The 15,097-nt window shown below is 44.7% G+C and overlaps 1 protein-coding gene across 2 annotated transcripts in view; it reads left to right on the plus strand.

The window, feature by feature from the left end:
* The first annotated feature begins 312 nt into the window (after positions 1-312).
* Positions 313-15,097, plus strand: part of LOC105911959 (adenosine deaminase RNA specific B1) — a 70,787-nt gene continuing 56,002 nt past the window's right edge. Inside the window, exon 1 of one of the 2 annotated variants that reach the window (XM_031558433.2) lies at positions 313-1,934. The gene's annotated coding sequence lies outside the window, so the exon portion shown is untranslated. The remainder of the gene's footprint in view (positions 1,935-15,097) is intronic. The other variant, XM_031558431.2, reaches the window with a different exon arrangement.

The raw sequence follows: 15,097 nt of genomic DNA on the forward strand, positions 1-15,097 counted from the left end.
GGTATCTGGTGTGTATCAGCAAAACCAAGGAAAAAGGGGGTGGGGGGTTGGATATGTATTTTTTTTATTACCAATGTAATTGATAATTATTACATAACGACAAGCAAGATTTGGTTCACTCCAGTGCTTTGTTCCTCAGCTCGCAAAGTTCTCATACGTGTGTATGTGTGTGTTTTCTCATTTATGAAACCACTGCAGCTGCTGCATTCTGTCTGATGTACTGATCTCTGCAATCGATGGAGCTGTACACAATTTAAATTACTCGTGTTTTGTGATAATTGCAAGAAGAAGAAAAAAAAAGATTTAATTTTCAAAGGACCATATCCCTCCTGTTTCAGAGCTTCTCACCACACAAGGACTCCCTCAGATGGCTTGGGGCTTTTTCACAAATCTGTTCATTTGGTCTCTCAGCACTGGGCATTCAGTTTCTGGGGCAGCGCAGCCGATAGGAGCAGCATTGAGCGTTTAAAGAGGCCTGAAAAACATGGCCACTCAGCAAACGGGATTAATCGCATCCTCAAGTCCCTGTCAGGAACCATCAATCAATACATGCCTACGTCAATAAAGCTATTGATTTAAAGAATGTTATTCTTATTAATTGAATGATTTAGATTTATTTAGTTATGCTCTTTATCAATCTATTGCTTTAGCACATCAACCAAATGGCATGATCTTTTTTTTTAATCATCTCAAAATGAGATTCAGATATTTCTGGGAATAGTCAGACATGCTAACTATATGTATAAAATAACATTTCATTCTCATGTACGCTAAGACTAGATCAGGCTTTCAAAGGATTGCTTTTTGGTGAAATAGAACTGCAGTGTTCCTGCTGACTCCCAAGACTCCTATAGTTGAATCCTGTTTGCTGAGGAGATGGAACCCCATAACCTGGTAAACAGTGATTAAGGTAATAAACACAGTCATGGTAACGATGGAAATGTTTGTGTACTTCGGGCTCTTGATATTTATAGCACAAGGTGGAAGGAGTGGTTGTCAGTGACTTCATTTGTTTGTGAAGTCTACGTAGGCTACCACTGGAACTGACAGAAGGGAATGAGGAATGAGCCTAGTATTTCTGTAAGAGGTGTAGCCTACCTCTAGGTCTGCTTAGGGCCCGACTCCTCTCCACAGTCAACTGCCAGATGGAGAGGGATTTCCTGACGGCCGCTCAAGCCTATCATTTCATGTAGGTAACCAGCTGTCCGTGGAGCAGATCTGACAATAGGTTTGCATTCAGCTGCTATAATTTGATAATTGGTATAAGAACACATTTCAAGCACTAAGCTAGCCATTATAGTTGATAGGTTTTTGATGAGTTACTTGTAAAAAACAAAAAAAACACAGCACATAATGTAGACTGAGTACCCTGGACCAAAGTATTTGAAAAAAAGCATATCTCATACAGATACCTGGCCTAATTAGTTTAATATATCAACATGCGACAAATGGTAACTACACGCCACAAATTCCGCCATTAGAAATGAAAGCGTGAAGATCTTAATTTTAACCAATAGACCAGTCCGATCCACCTGTCAAAGCTCTTTTAGCCAATCAGTGCTTACAGCATGGTCTCCGCCTCAAAAGTATTGGCCAATCGGGTGAATAGAACGCAAGTCGCTCATGCCTACTTCGTATTCCACATCCAACGTCCTATGGAAAATCTCTATAGCTCTTTCTTACCCAATCAAATCAATGATATATTATCTAGTTTCCGTGCACAGCGTGGATCTCAATGTCTGCATTCCGACCCTGTTATTACAACAACTGATTTATTGTTTTATGTACCATTCATCCTCGGGTCCTGCAGTCGAACTGTAAAAGCCAAAATTGGGTAACAAGCGCGTGTTCTGTAGTCTACATATACAGTGTTGCAAAAACGACGTGTGCCAAGCCTCGCGCAAGGAGACTGCCTCATCAACGGTCCCCAAATCGTGAGTAAACGGGTCTTATTTGGGCTTTGATGAAATACGAATAGCTGTGAGTATGTGTGGGGAATGCTTCTGCTTCGTAGCACAACAGCTTTTAGGCTTACTTTCTTGCGGCAAATAGAAACTGCTTTCATGTTGGGTCGTGACAGTGTAGCAGGTCCATTGTTCAGGGGGTACCCGTGCCTCTGTCAGCTGTCAAATAGTCAATGTTTTGCGACTTCTGTGCCGTTTCCGTCAGTCTAACACAAGACATGGCAACGTGATGTTGTATGCAGAATTTCTTGGCTGCACGGGTTGTGGCATATCTTAGGCTACGGCATCTGGTACTGCCAGCGAGAAAAATCATGTGAGCACCATTCGTTTGCATTGCCTCAGTTAGGCTGCAAGACAGTTCCGTCTGCGAAGTTGTTCGCCCAATGTGAAAAATAATCATTTCGAAAGCGTCGGTTTTATTTTACAACGATGAATTTGAACACAATGGCATTTAATAACATTGAACAGTGAAGCAGGTGTCAAGACAATGCAGAACTTCTTTATTAAGGTTTCTTCCTGCAACGTGTGCCTAAACCAAACACCTGCTATGATCTATTTCTCCAAGGACCATCTCTGCTTCAGTGCTGAGTGAACTATGCTTGGTGTTTGTCTCTAGGTAAAAGGAGCTCATTTGAATATTTCCCCTCAGTGAACCACCATGTCTTGAACTGCTTATATTTGAAACACTGTTTCAGTGTCTCCCAATGACAGTCTTACAATAGGCCTGCGTCTGATCACAGCTACTGGTATGTTGTGAAACTTCACCAAACTGCCCTGTGGAGTTGAATTGACTGTGACATTCACAGTGGCACTTGGCATTGCTCTTTGCTCAAGTCTATGTATCAGTTGCTTGATCTTAATGTGAAGTTTAGATTTTGTCCTTAGATTTTTCTACTTATTCCTGTAAAAAATATTAAACTAAAGAGACCTGCCATTATCACTTTAAAGTGTTTGGCATTAAACTATGCTGAGTGTAATGAAGCATACCCTAATTTATATATTTAATTGCTGATGGTCAACTATATTTCAAATACTGCTAATAATGTCTTTGTCGATGTGAATATACACATCGTGTATGTATGTGCATTATGAAAAGGGCTTATGAAGACTGAGTGGATGCTTCAGACTGTGCAGACATCACTTCCTTATCACTGCATCTTCAAGGCCCATTTCCACTTGGCAGGATGGCAATGACTAACTGCATTACTTATCCATGGCCTTGCAGTGTTCTTCTGTTTTTACTTGATGGGACAAGCCAGCTTCATACAAGAGTCCTACATACTTTTTGGATTAGGGATCTAGTCAAATGGTATATGATGATGAGAAGTCTGATATCATCTCATTAGCACCACCATTAGATATTTAAGTTGGAATTGATGCATTTATACAATGCGACCTACAAAATAATATTTAATTGGGATTGCACGATACTGTAATAACAGTAATACAAGCATTATAATAGTAACTGTATTATAGTGTTCTGCATTCTATCAAATCAAAAGATGATCTTTGAAAAGATGATTTTTTTTAAGCAATTTTGGAAAATAGAGAGGATTTCTCCAGATCATCATCATCGTCATCATCATCATCGTCATGATTTCCCGTCAGCGACCCCCGGCCTTAGCCCTCCACGTGCCCACATTTATGCGTGCTCCGCTGGCAGCGTCTGCTCGCCTGGCTGCCTCTCTGGCCATCTGTCTGGAGGATTCCGGATCAGCCAGCCGGCCTCGTAAATGGCACGGGTGCACTGGCGGCGTCCGTGACAGATGCAAACCGACAGGTCCTGTGTTGGGCAAGGCGGTGCGTGAACCTGGGCGAACCGAACGCAGGACGCCCGGAGGACCAACGAGATGCGGAGAGACAGAGGCGCTGGGGATTGGTACATCTAGTGTACGTCTTCTCTGTATGGCCTACTAGAAATGGACAAGTAAAAATAGTGTGTTTTACAGTTGTTATCGTGTTGATGTGTTGATGACACACACACGCACGCACACACATACTGTATATGCAAGCCATAAAACATCGGCTCATGCGAAGGAGACATTTATTTTAGAAAGGCATTCGGACAATTTACACACAGCACATGGCCACACTCAAACACAACTATCACGCACACACACACACGCACACACACACACAGAGAGAGAGCGAGAGAGTGACATGTACAGGTTTAGAGGCTAGAATTAAAAGAACACACTAACGTCAGCATCTGAGGGCCAAAACAGCCTCCCTCCTCATTCAGAGCAGAACATGTGTCATTTTCCAGTGATTTCCTCAGAAGTCCATTCGCACACACCTGTCTTCCATCTCCTAACACAGGCACTGGAAACCTGAAGAGAGACATGAGGCTAATGTGTCCTGCTAGGGCCTGACCCCTTTGAAAGCGCCACAAATGAGAGAGTCGGGGCGGCGTGGTGTTCCACAATCGAGCGAGCGAGCTAGCAGACTAGCAAAGCCAGCCAGGCAGCCACAGACCCAGAAGCAGGAAGGATTAAGGGGAAGATTGGGTATAGTCTGAGCCCAGGGCAGGGATTTAGCCGAGCTTGTTGTCAATCCCAGCGCAGCCGGCTAATGTCTTACAACCCTGACCCTGAGGAGTGAGTTTCCGCTCGCGCCTCGCACTCGGCCGTCATTAAAGCGAGACCGCTCTCTGACTCGGGAGTTTCAAAGCGTGGCCACGGATAGGCAATGTCACAGAAGCAGCGGGAAAAGGACTTTGAAGAAGGGTCAAGCATCACACAGCTGTCAGAGTGGCATTAGTGGCGAGATAGATAAGGGTCTTAATATTAACTGCTTTAAGGGAGCCTTTTAAAATGAATGAGACCTATGAGGCCTCGCTAGCGGCGCTCCGTCTGATTGTAGTAGCTTAGCTCCAGCAGTCAGACTCCAGACTCTCCACTGCTGTTTGAGACTGAGGGCTGTTCTGTTCTGTTCTGTTCTGTTCTGTGACTTTGGTTCAGACTGTGACTCTTGCGTGTCTCCTGGGTGACTGTGATGAAGGATGAGCTGTCATGGCTGAGGGTGCTGAGTTCTCCTTTGAGGTTACTCTTTCACTCAGATGCCTGCCTGCCTTGTCAGACTGATGTGTGTGTATATGTGTGTGTGTGTGTGGGAGGGGGGGCAAGGATCAGAGCATCACCCCTCCACACACACAACCCCTGCTCCTCTTGGCTTACGTGCCGGTCCTGAAGCTCCCTGATCATAGGCGTGGAATGATCTAGAACTTTGAAGGAGCTGTGACTTTGAAGCTATTCTGCTCCCCACTTTACCTGCCTACTTTTTCTCTATTTTACAATTTGACTTTCGCTTCATTTTCCCTTCTCTCTGTCTTTCTCTCCATTCTGTCTCACGTTCTCTCCCACTTTCTCAATATCTTTGTCTGTTTCTGTCTTTTTTTCTTTCACTTTTTGAACTCTCTCTCATATTATTTTGCCAGCGTGTAGAGGTTGGTGCCCCTGACAGGTGGAGCCAGTTCCGCGGGGCACGTTTTCTCTGTGCTCATCCAGAGAGAACGTTTTAATTAGATCTTCTGTTTTAGAACCCCCTGTGACACGTGGTGTCCTGTGTGTGTGTTTGTGTGTGTGTGGGTGTGTGTGTGTGTGTGTGTGTGTGTGTGTGTGTGTGTGTGTGTGTGTGTGTGTGTCTGTGCTCTCCAAAACGCCTCTAGTCTGCCTTCACCTGTCTTTCACATGAACTCAGGTTAAAACGGTGATGAGGCTGCTGGGCGCAGAGTTCTTAACATCTCTCTCCCTCACCTACACACCATCACTTATTAGTGTCAGATGTAATGTGTGTGTCTCTGTCAGTGTGTGTGTGTGTGTGTGTGTGTGTGTGTGTGTGTGTGTGTGTGTGTGAGAGAGAGGGGCAAGCATATGCTCGGTATTCAGAGGGATGAATGATGCATGAGACATGCTGTGAAGCAGAGGGTCTGTGCAGGGGGACAGGTCCCTGTTGATGAAGCCACTGATGGATTTATAATTGATGTGACTTCAGTTTGACAGCCCTTTGTTAAAATCTCATCCGGTCTTGTCAATGTGAGTGTGATAGCAGTGAGAATGTGTGTGTGTGTGTGTGTGTGTGTGTGTGTGTGTGTGTGTGTGTGTGTGTGTGTGTGTGTGTGTGTGTGTGTGTGTGTGTGTGTGTGCCATACTCAACATTTCAGACAGCATGATAAACTTTGGTTTGATATATGGCTACATTGACAAGTTATTGAGAGAGTGTTATCCTTCTCAGTGAGGTAAACCTTGTGCATTAGCATGTAATTAACTGTTAATGGTTTATTTAATTCTGCACATTTGGTTTATTTTCACAAATGGGAAGTTTGGTCACAGCTACCTCCCTCGATAAAAGAAGCCTCACGATAAAAAAGGAGAACTGAGAACCCTAACTGAGAACTGCTAGCGTAAAAACGTCTCTTTTCTCTGAAACCACTGATAATTTTATAGCTGAGGTGACTGCAGTTTTATCATCTGAGTCCGACAACTCTGTATAATATTGTATCAGTTCTTCTCTATGCGTGTCTCTGTTTTGAGGGAGAGCTGTTTTGCTCCGACAAACTGCAGTAGGCCTCATTTGAAGCCACACGGTTCCACCAGAGAGCATTTCCACCACTGGCATTGAATTGTCACAGTCATTAACACACTTGATATCCAAGATAATGTTTGTGTTTGTGTCTAATGTGATGGTAATTCTCTTAAATGATTACACTAAAACACTTGGACGGATGTCATGCTAATTGGTCAGCGGTCCCCGTTCAATGGCTTAAACAGAAATTGTTTTGTGTTGTGTTTTTTTATCGGCCGACGCAGGATACACAAGGCAGACAGGATGTTGGTGATATAAAGCATTCCTCACAGGCTTACAGAGAGGACTTCTACAACCATACACCTCTTGCTCTGCGTGCTTAGAGGCAGCCTGCTATGTGGTCTCACTGCGTCGTCACTGTGTTCGGTCATTACTCACATACTTAACCAGGTCCCAGCGCACGCTGTCATTTCACTTTGTCATCCAGCAATGCTCTGAGGTAAATACCAAGCTGTCATCGCCATTTTCCTTTTTCTAAACTTTTGATTACCGAGTCACGATCGCCGCCGGCCTTTTTCCCCCATTTGGTCAGCATATGGACGCGTCCTTGTTTCCGCTTTTGAGCAGACAACTTCTTAGGAGACATCACCCTGACTGAGAAAGACCAGACGGTGAATTAAAACATTATTAACTGCAGCCATTAAAGCGTATCCTAAGGGACCTGAGAAGAAGCCTAATGGAGGCTTAAAAAAAGCAGAGGACAGTGTGTTTCGAGAGGAGAAAATGAAAACACACTTCTGCAGAGGTACATCCAGATAAAACTTCATAAATAATACAAATTACAGTCGCATTGAAAGTGCATCTGACTTGTGTTATACCTTTCTTATAAATGGTAGTGTAGTATAGAAAGTGTTCTTATAAATTGTAATGTAGTACAGAAATTCTCTAAATTGTGAAAAGACAGTACCAGGCAATGTTGAATCTTAGTTTATAGATGAACAATGTAAACAATTATTCCAGATATTTGTACAAATAGCACAAAGAACTGTTTTTTAAAACCATTTTTTCCAGTCACAGTTGATTTGATGTGGCTTATAATGGAAGGTTCTTTTAAAGCTTGGTATGAATACTTAAAACACACAAATTAAGTATTTTTTAACTATATTTTTTACTGTATCATACTATAAATATGATCATTTAAGTGAAGAAAGATGATTGTAGGACGTCTCATAAAATGAAGCCACCAGTCACATGTAACAGCACAATAGTATAACATGTTATGGATTCACTTTGAACCAAGGGAGCTTTAGAAATGCTGTTTGGACTGATTTGATTTAGAAAAAGGTTCACTGAATCACCTGTCTATATGTGTGTATTTTTGTGTATGTGTGTGTATGTATGTATGTGTATTGTGTGTGTGTGTGTGTGTATGTGTATTGTGCAGGTAAGGTTAGTGTTTGGGACAGGCTCTCTGTGTCCTTGCTGGTAAATGCTTGTGTCTTGGAGTAATTTCCCTGGTGAGCTTCATGCATTTCTGGCTTGTTTGCCGGTCCCTTATCGCGCCGGCACCTTGGTGTTTGGGCCCGGCCCTCGGTCCGCTGGCTGGTAACCGACTGCGGTGGTGGGGACACCCAGGGGTATGCTGTGTGGCACGCCGTTATTTTTAGTGTTAATTGAAAATGCAAAAACAAGGGAGCGTTGTGTTGTGTTGCACTCACAGCATTAGCGAACAATGGAAGCATTTATTTTTAGTCTTTCAGTCGCCGTGTTTCAGGAGCTCAGAGAGTTACATCACGTACATTACAACCTCTTTTTACCTTCAAGGTTCCTTGAAGGATGTTGTGTTTTACGGGCAATCGAACAACGACATGTGATGTCTTGACAGCAGCGGTATGCGTCGAATAGTTTGCTATCACCTCTGTCATCGAGGTCAGTGGTATAGGGGCATGGTGCTAACCCACTCAAAACAGATTCCTACCTTCAGTTACGACTGCAGTTACGAGATTCCATATGGAATTCTTGAGGTAAGGGTTCTTTCATCACGAAACATTGTTCTTTTGTCAGGAGATCTTTCCCAGGGCCTGTCTTTGTGAGACAGGAAGTGTCCTTTTCCATGATCTTTATCTTAAGATCTGCACCACATCTGGGCGTCGGGCGGCTACTGATCGACACAAACAAAGCCCTTTACCTCAGAGACTGCTGTGCCGTTTAGTCGCTAGTGGGTGAGGTAAGAGGTTATTTGCTTTTTCATTTAGACCACTTCTTCACAATTCTTTAATCCTCAAATGGTTTAGGTGTTACTTTAACCCCTGCATCTCTGAGCAGGGATTCTTCAGTGAGTGGGAAATATAAACCCTGTTGTGGGCCTGTCTGGGAGGTTTACCCTTTAACATGTAAACTCTCAAAACACTTCCCCTTTTTTCCTCACAAGTTCTGGGTTCTCTTGTCCAAACTCATTCCCTCCCTCCCCCTCCCCTGTCTGCCTCTTCTCGTCTCTGTTGGTCCACTGCAGGTATATTTGCAGCTTTTTTTTGGGCTGCTTTGGAGGAAGGGGGTCATGCCAGCTCTCTGCAGTGCTGCCCAACGGCCCAGGGGACTCGCTGACCATCTCTGCCATTTGCATTCTCTCTAGACTTCCGCAGCTCCGGAGCCATTTAGACAGCTACAGAGGTTACATCAGCGGAGAGACCTTTACGTCTGTCCCTCCACAGGGCCCTGGGCCCCGCAAGGCTGCCTTTATCAGCCCAGACAGGGGCCCGAAAATGTTACCCGAGAAATTAGAGATTCGTCCCGAGCCGGAGGGGATGCGTATGTGTAACGCGTCTTTTCTCTGTTAGGGGGCGGAAGCGGTGAGTGCGTAACTCGGCCAAGACGAATCACGCTCAGCGGGAGTGAAGACGAAAGGCAAAAAGCTGTCACACCACGGCTGGGAAAAGCTCTGACTCAGTGGCTAGTGTTTCTTTTCTTTTTTTCAAGCATTTGTTAAAAACCGGACCGACCCACTGACTGGTTCTGACGCCAGAACCCTGCCGGGCTCTGATTGTGCTTATCGCGGGCCGTGTCTGGGACACTGTGGGAATTGGGGGAATGATTCGGGGAGACAAGCCGTGATGAACTAGCCTGGTGCACTCTCTCTCCTCACACACACACACACACACCAACCCCCCCACCACCAAAGGAGAGTTACATCAGCCCCGCTCACACACACACACACACACACACACACACACACACACACACACACACACCAATCCCCCCACCACCAAAGGAGAGTTACATCAGCCCCGCTCACACACACACACACACACACACACACACACACACACACCAACCCCCCCACCACCAAAGGAGAGTTACATCAGCCCCGCTCACACACACACACACACACACACACACACACACACACACACACACCAACCCCCCCACCACCAAAGGAGAGTTACATCAGCCCCGCTCACACACACACACACACACACACACACACAAACAATCTCTCTCTCTCGGTCTTCTGCAGTATCACTGTGTCACGCAACCCTCCACTCTGGCCTAGGAGGCGAGGGCTCTTCTGGGGGGTAATTGGTCCTCTGCGATGCCCTAGTGCTGTACGCTTCGTCTGCCATCGTGACCCTTTCCTCCGAAACGCTAATGGACAGGCCGCGCTGATGCACCAAGCCTCTTAAGTTAATTACATCATAATGGAGTCGTAGTATTGTTTTTACGGTAGATGTAGGAATGTCTGATGCAGTTTGTGAGTCGGAGAAGACGATGGTGTGTAAGCCATAAGATTGTGTGTGCAAGAGTGTGTGCAAGAGTGTGTGTACAAGACTGTGCGTGCAAGAGTGTGTGTGCAAGAGTGTGTGGGCAAGAGTGTGTGTGCAAGAGTGTGTGTGCCTTTGCTTCTGCTTCTGATGCTGTGTGTGTGTTTTGCCAGCACTTTTAGAGGTGCCCTGATGTCTCCTCCGTTTGCGATGAGGGGAGTTTAAACAAACAGAACAGGCCCTCAGTGATGAACTGCTTGGCTCACAGGGAGGTGTAAACGACATCAGATCTAACACCTGCTCCTTGCACTGCTCTTCACTGCAGAAATTAGACTGCAGATTTAAGAGACTCAGGAGGCAAGATATGCAGCTCTGAGAAATTGTGTTGCTATCTGAGGGACCATAAACATGGACTAACCAAATACGGAAAGCTGAACAAACTCCTGTCATGTGCTTATGTTAGCCTTGTGTTCAAGGCTGCTGGAACACCATTTCAGTAAGTCAGTTCAGTTTGGTATGAATCAGTTCAGTAAAATTAATTTCAGTGCAGCATGAGTCAGTTAAATTTTGTTAGAGACGGCCCAGTCAGAGGACATGCTTTGTTTCCAAATGAGCTTGTTTGTTTTGTAATTGGGTGATTTGTGCTTAAATGCTCTGTAATGTGGCCATTCTGAGGATGATGATTTAGTGGTGCAATTTTCAGCAGATGTTTCAGCGTCTGCATTTTGGAGGAAAGATCTACAGTGCCCCATCGAAGCAGGTGATTACACACCCTCTGTGTCCTTGTTAAAAAAAAATAAAAAATGACACAAACAAAAACAAAGGTTATGATGCGTGTATGTGTGTGTTCGCGGATAAGATTCTGTTTTGTGTGTGTGTGTAATGAGGTGTTGTGATGTTTTTGTAAGGGCCTCTAAGTAATGTATGCCCATGCAGGGCGGAGGCAGTGGGAGCCGACGGAGGAGCCGACGGAGGAGCTCTTTGTCAGAGAGCCACCGCCGCTCTCTGAGTCTCCGTGCCTCATCTTTTATCATTCAGGATGAATACTCACAATGGGAGGCTGCTCTCAGGTGGCCACAGGGAGGTGGGAAACTAAGAATAGAATAGAAACATAATAGAATACAATAGAATAGAATATGGTGCGATGGAATAGAATATAGAATATTGTGCGATAGAATAGAATAACTCTTTTCAAAGCCCAGATGACCTAAATAAAAAATTAAACTAAATAAAAAAAAATAGAATAGAATAAATGTGTACAGAAGTGATAAATTGCCTTTAAATTATGGGTTGGTTAAAAATGGGCATAAAGCACAACCAAACAGTAAATAAAATATAACCAATTCACTATAGTAAACCCAGAGTCATTTACATCGAGCTTATATGCAATATTCGATATTTCTAATTTTGACCTCTTAAACTGACGCATAACAGAGAGACTGAACGTCACAGATAGATTTGACTCAGACTAGGCCTATATGTATGCCTGTAGGGGTACGTGAGGAAAGCCCTGATGTGCGTCATCATTTACATTGTGGTTCCTGTTTACAACATGGGTATAGGGTACAAAGAGTAATTAGGATATATATATATATACAACCCTATTACACAGAAGTGCAGGACTACTGGAGCAGTCTTAATTGACTATTGAGGACACACAGTCGACCCTCGCTGTCTTTCTCCGAACACAAGGTCATTGCGCTTAGCTTTGCCCTTGAGAACCCCAACATCTGAGTGGATCTAGGGTATGAAAACGAATAAAAGGGCGTATGGCGGGGAAAAGGAGGGGCCCTGCGGCAGTTTGTCACTGACTGACCTAATGGCTCTTAATTAGATATTGATCGCCAGCGCAGTGGTCTGGTCAGCTAATATGATGAGCCCGCAGGCTCCAGATTAGGAGCGTTATCTTTTATTTTTTGCCTTCTGTCAGTCGGGACAAGATTAAGTGAATATCCATGTGGAAGTCAAATACACGCAGTTAGAAAAGATGAGGTGAATCATTAAATGTGCAGTGCTATACAATAATGTGTTGAGCTTGAGTGGCTCAGTGGTTCTATCTACCCCGGCAGGCCCCAGGCAGATGCATCATAACGGCCTTTGTTTAAAGATAGAGAGTAATAAATACAGGAAGCTTTGACATTAAAGACCGGTCCTGTTCCTACTGACAGGAAGATCATCTCAACCCAGCAGAGCTGGATAAACACCCAAACTTTGTCCCGCAGAGCTATCCGCTGTGTTGGGGAGCTGTTTGTGCAAAACTAATACCACAAATATCACCAAACTGTGTGTCTTTATATTTTTCAGTATGATAGGGGTAACATTTAAGTCTAAATGTGCTAAAAAATTCTCTGTGCACCGCCAGAGAGTGGTTTTGTCTCCGTGCGAGAGCAGAAACTGGCATCGGTGACAAATATTATTCATAGAGAATAGCAGATGTTCTTTGTTGAGGGCCAATCGCTGTTTGTGTTGTGAAAGACGGGCATTCTCCACACTCACTGAACCGCGGTGCCACTGAAAGCCCAAAATGTGTTTTATTTATCGTGTTCTTCCAACGAAGAGCACACACACACACACACACACACACACACACACACACACAGACAGGGAGTACGAAGAGCACACTGGGCTTCCCACGGACGTTTCCTTTGTGTTCATAATTTCCTCTGCATGAATATTATTTATCTTGAAAGGGCTCTGAATAATGTTTTTCGAAGCCTTCAGCAATAACACACACACACACACACACACACACACACACACACACACACACACACAAGACAGGGAGTGCTTAAAGATAGGGGGTAGTTTTTTTTTTCATGTGTCCTTTTTAATATGGAGATTTGGTAGTTTGGTGACCTTGCCAGAAGTGGAGAGAAATAGACTTGCCCACCTTTGTGAAAGATTTAGTAGAATTCGTTTAGATCAAAGAAGCTGGCTGTTAAGCCAGTTTGGGATGTACTTTCAGTGTGGTTCTAGTCTGACCTTTGAGCTCTCATCAGTCATGGCTAATGAGCTTGAGTAATGTATTGATATGCAGTCAGAAACAAATCAATTTGGCCTACTTTATTGGCATCTGCTTAGTTTATGTGTGTAAGGGTTTTTTATTATGCTTATTTTCTACTATATGTGTGCACATGTCACTCTCAATTGCTCTGTCTTTTTGTGTTTTTAATACTGTTCTGTGTCACTGTTGTTTTGCTCTTCTGAGTTATATGTTTATAGAGGAACAGAAAGATATGTTTGTCAGAGGGGAAAAAAAAGAATTGTGGTCTGGTTGTCCTTGCATTGCTCTCTTTCCAGCCTGACCTGGTTTGTCATGTCTTGGTCTGGTTCAACAGGCCTCTCACTTTCAGGTAGTTTCAGGTAGACTATTGTTCTCATCACTCTCAGTCTGTGTTTGTGCTTCATCCAGTGCTGTTTTCATAGGCAAATGGAACCCGGTAAAGTCAACATTTCCTCTGGCTCACACCCACGCACACATTCACACATACAGTACTAGAAGTGCATAATAAAACACAGGATGGCATTGATAATACTAGAGTCCATCTTTGTAGTCTTTGAACAGAGTGAGAAGTTCTTGGACTGGTTCCAGTAATCAAGGACTCACAGTTTTATACACTCCTTTTAGAAAATCTGTGGTTCAGCTCAACGTAGCGTTGAAGTCAGAGTATAATCTTGACAGAGCTCTTCCATCTCTCCATGCATCTTCCCAGAATGCAACATGGTTCCTGATTTGATCAAAGCAAGCGAACGTTTAATCAGTCCAGTGTGCACATCAAGACCGGTGACTAGTGTGATGTAAGGATATTCATGTAAATGTTCTTAAATCTCACCATTCAGTCTTCACATGACGCACAAATACATGCATGCACAAACAAGCCCCCTCACCGAGCCCTGTCTTCTCCGCTAATCCTCCAGGTCAGATTGAGGATGATTCCTCTTTCATACGTACACGCTATTGATCTCACCAAGGCTCCTGCTGTCCCCAACTGTGCTTTAGATCTGCACCTCTAAACCCTCCCTGTATGCGGCAGAATCCTCCAGTGGGAGTGAACGAATATGTGGCTGCACGTGCGCCGGGGCTATAGCCAGAGTCTGCATCCTCAGGAGGGAAGAGTCAAACCCAGTTCAGCACAGTAAGGAGGAGAGGAGGGGAGCTTGTCCGCCGTCGCGTGCTGAGTTTGTTACGTTATGCTACGTGGCGTGACGTTCCCTCTGCAGAGGGGTCAAACGGAGTTCAGACGTCACTCCCCATCACCACACCAGTGGCCATCAAGGATGCGCCGTGAGATGCACAGTCTAGCACTGCACGTGAACTCGCAACCTCAAACACGCGCAGTTAGCACGCTAGCAAGTAGGCTAAAACTCACGGTTGCTAGCATCGCTAGCACTCTAGTCTCCTAAAGCATCCGGGAGTGAGATTTACACACTGCACAGCTCTGTGCCCGCTGGCCACCATCACAGATGCAAGGGAATGTGTGTGTGTGTGTGTGTGTGTGTGTGTGTGTGTCTGTGTGTCTGTGTGTCTGTGTTTGTGCCAGTCAAGCCTGGTGCCACCTGCAGTGTTGCCAGATGTTCCCCTGATTCGGCTGACTGAGTGACCCACCTGGCAGCGAGGCTCAGAGCAGACACAGGTGGCGTGGCCCTCGGTCCAACACTGGACATGTGCTATACCTGCAGATCCACTGACAAACTGGCTAACTGGTGCATTAGGCCGTGTTAGCATTCGTGCTAGGACGTGCGCACTGAAGATGTTTATAGCAAGCCAGATGTTCATTGGCTGATTGCCTGAAGGCAACTACAGCAGTTGGCCAACAGAAGTCATTTCACCACTTATACAGATATGCATGT

This window comes from Clupea harengus, chromosome 21, assembly GCF_900700415.2.
Source record: "Clupea harengus chromosome 21, Ch_v2.0.2, whole genome shotgun sequence".
NCBI classification, from domain to species: Eukaryota; Metazoa; Chordata; class Actinopteri; order Clupeiformes; family Clupeidae; genus Clupea; species Clupea harengus.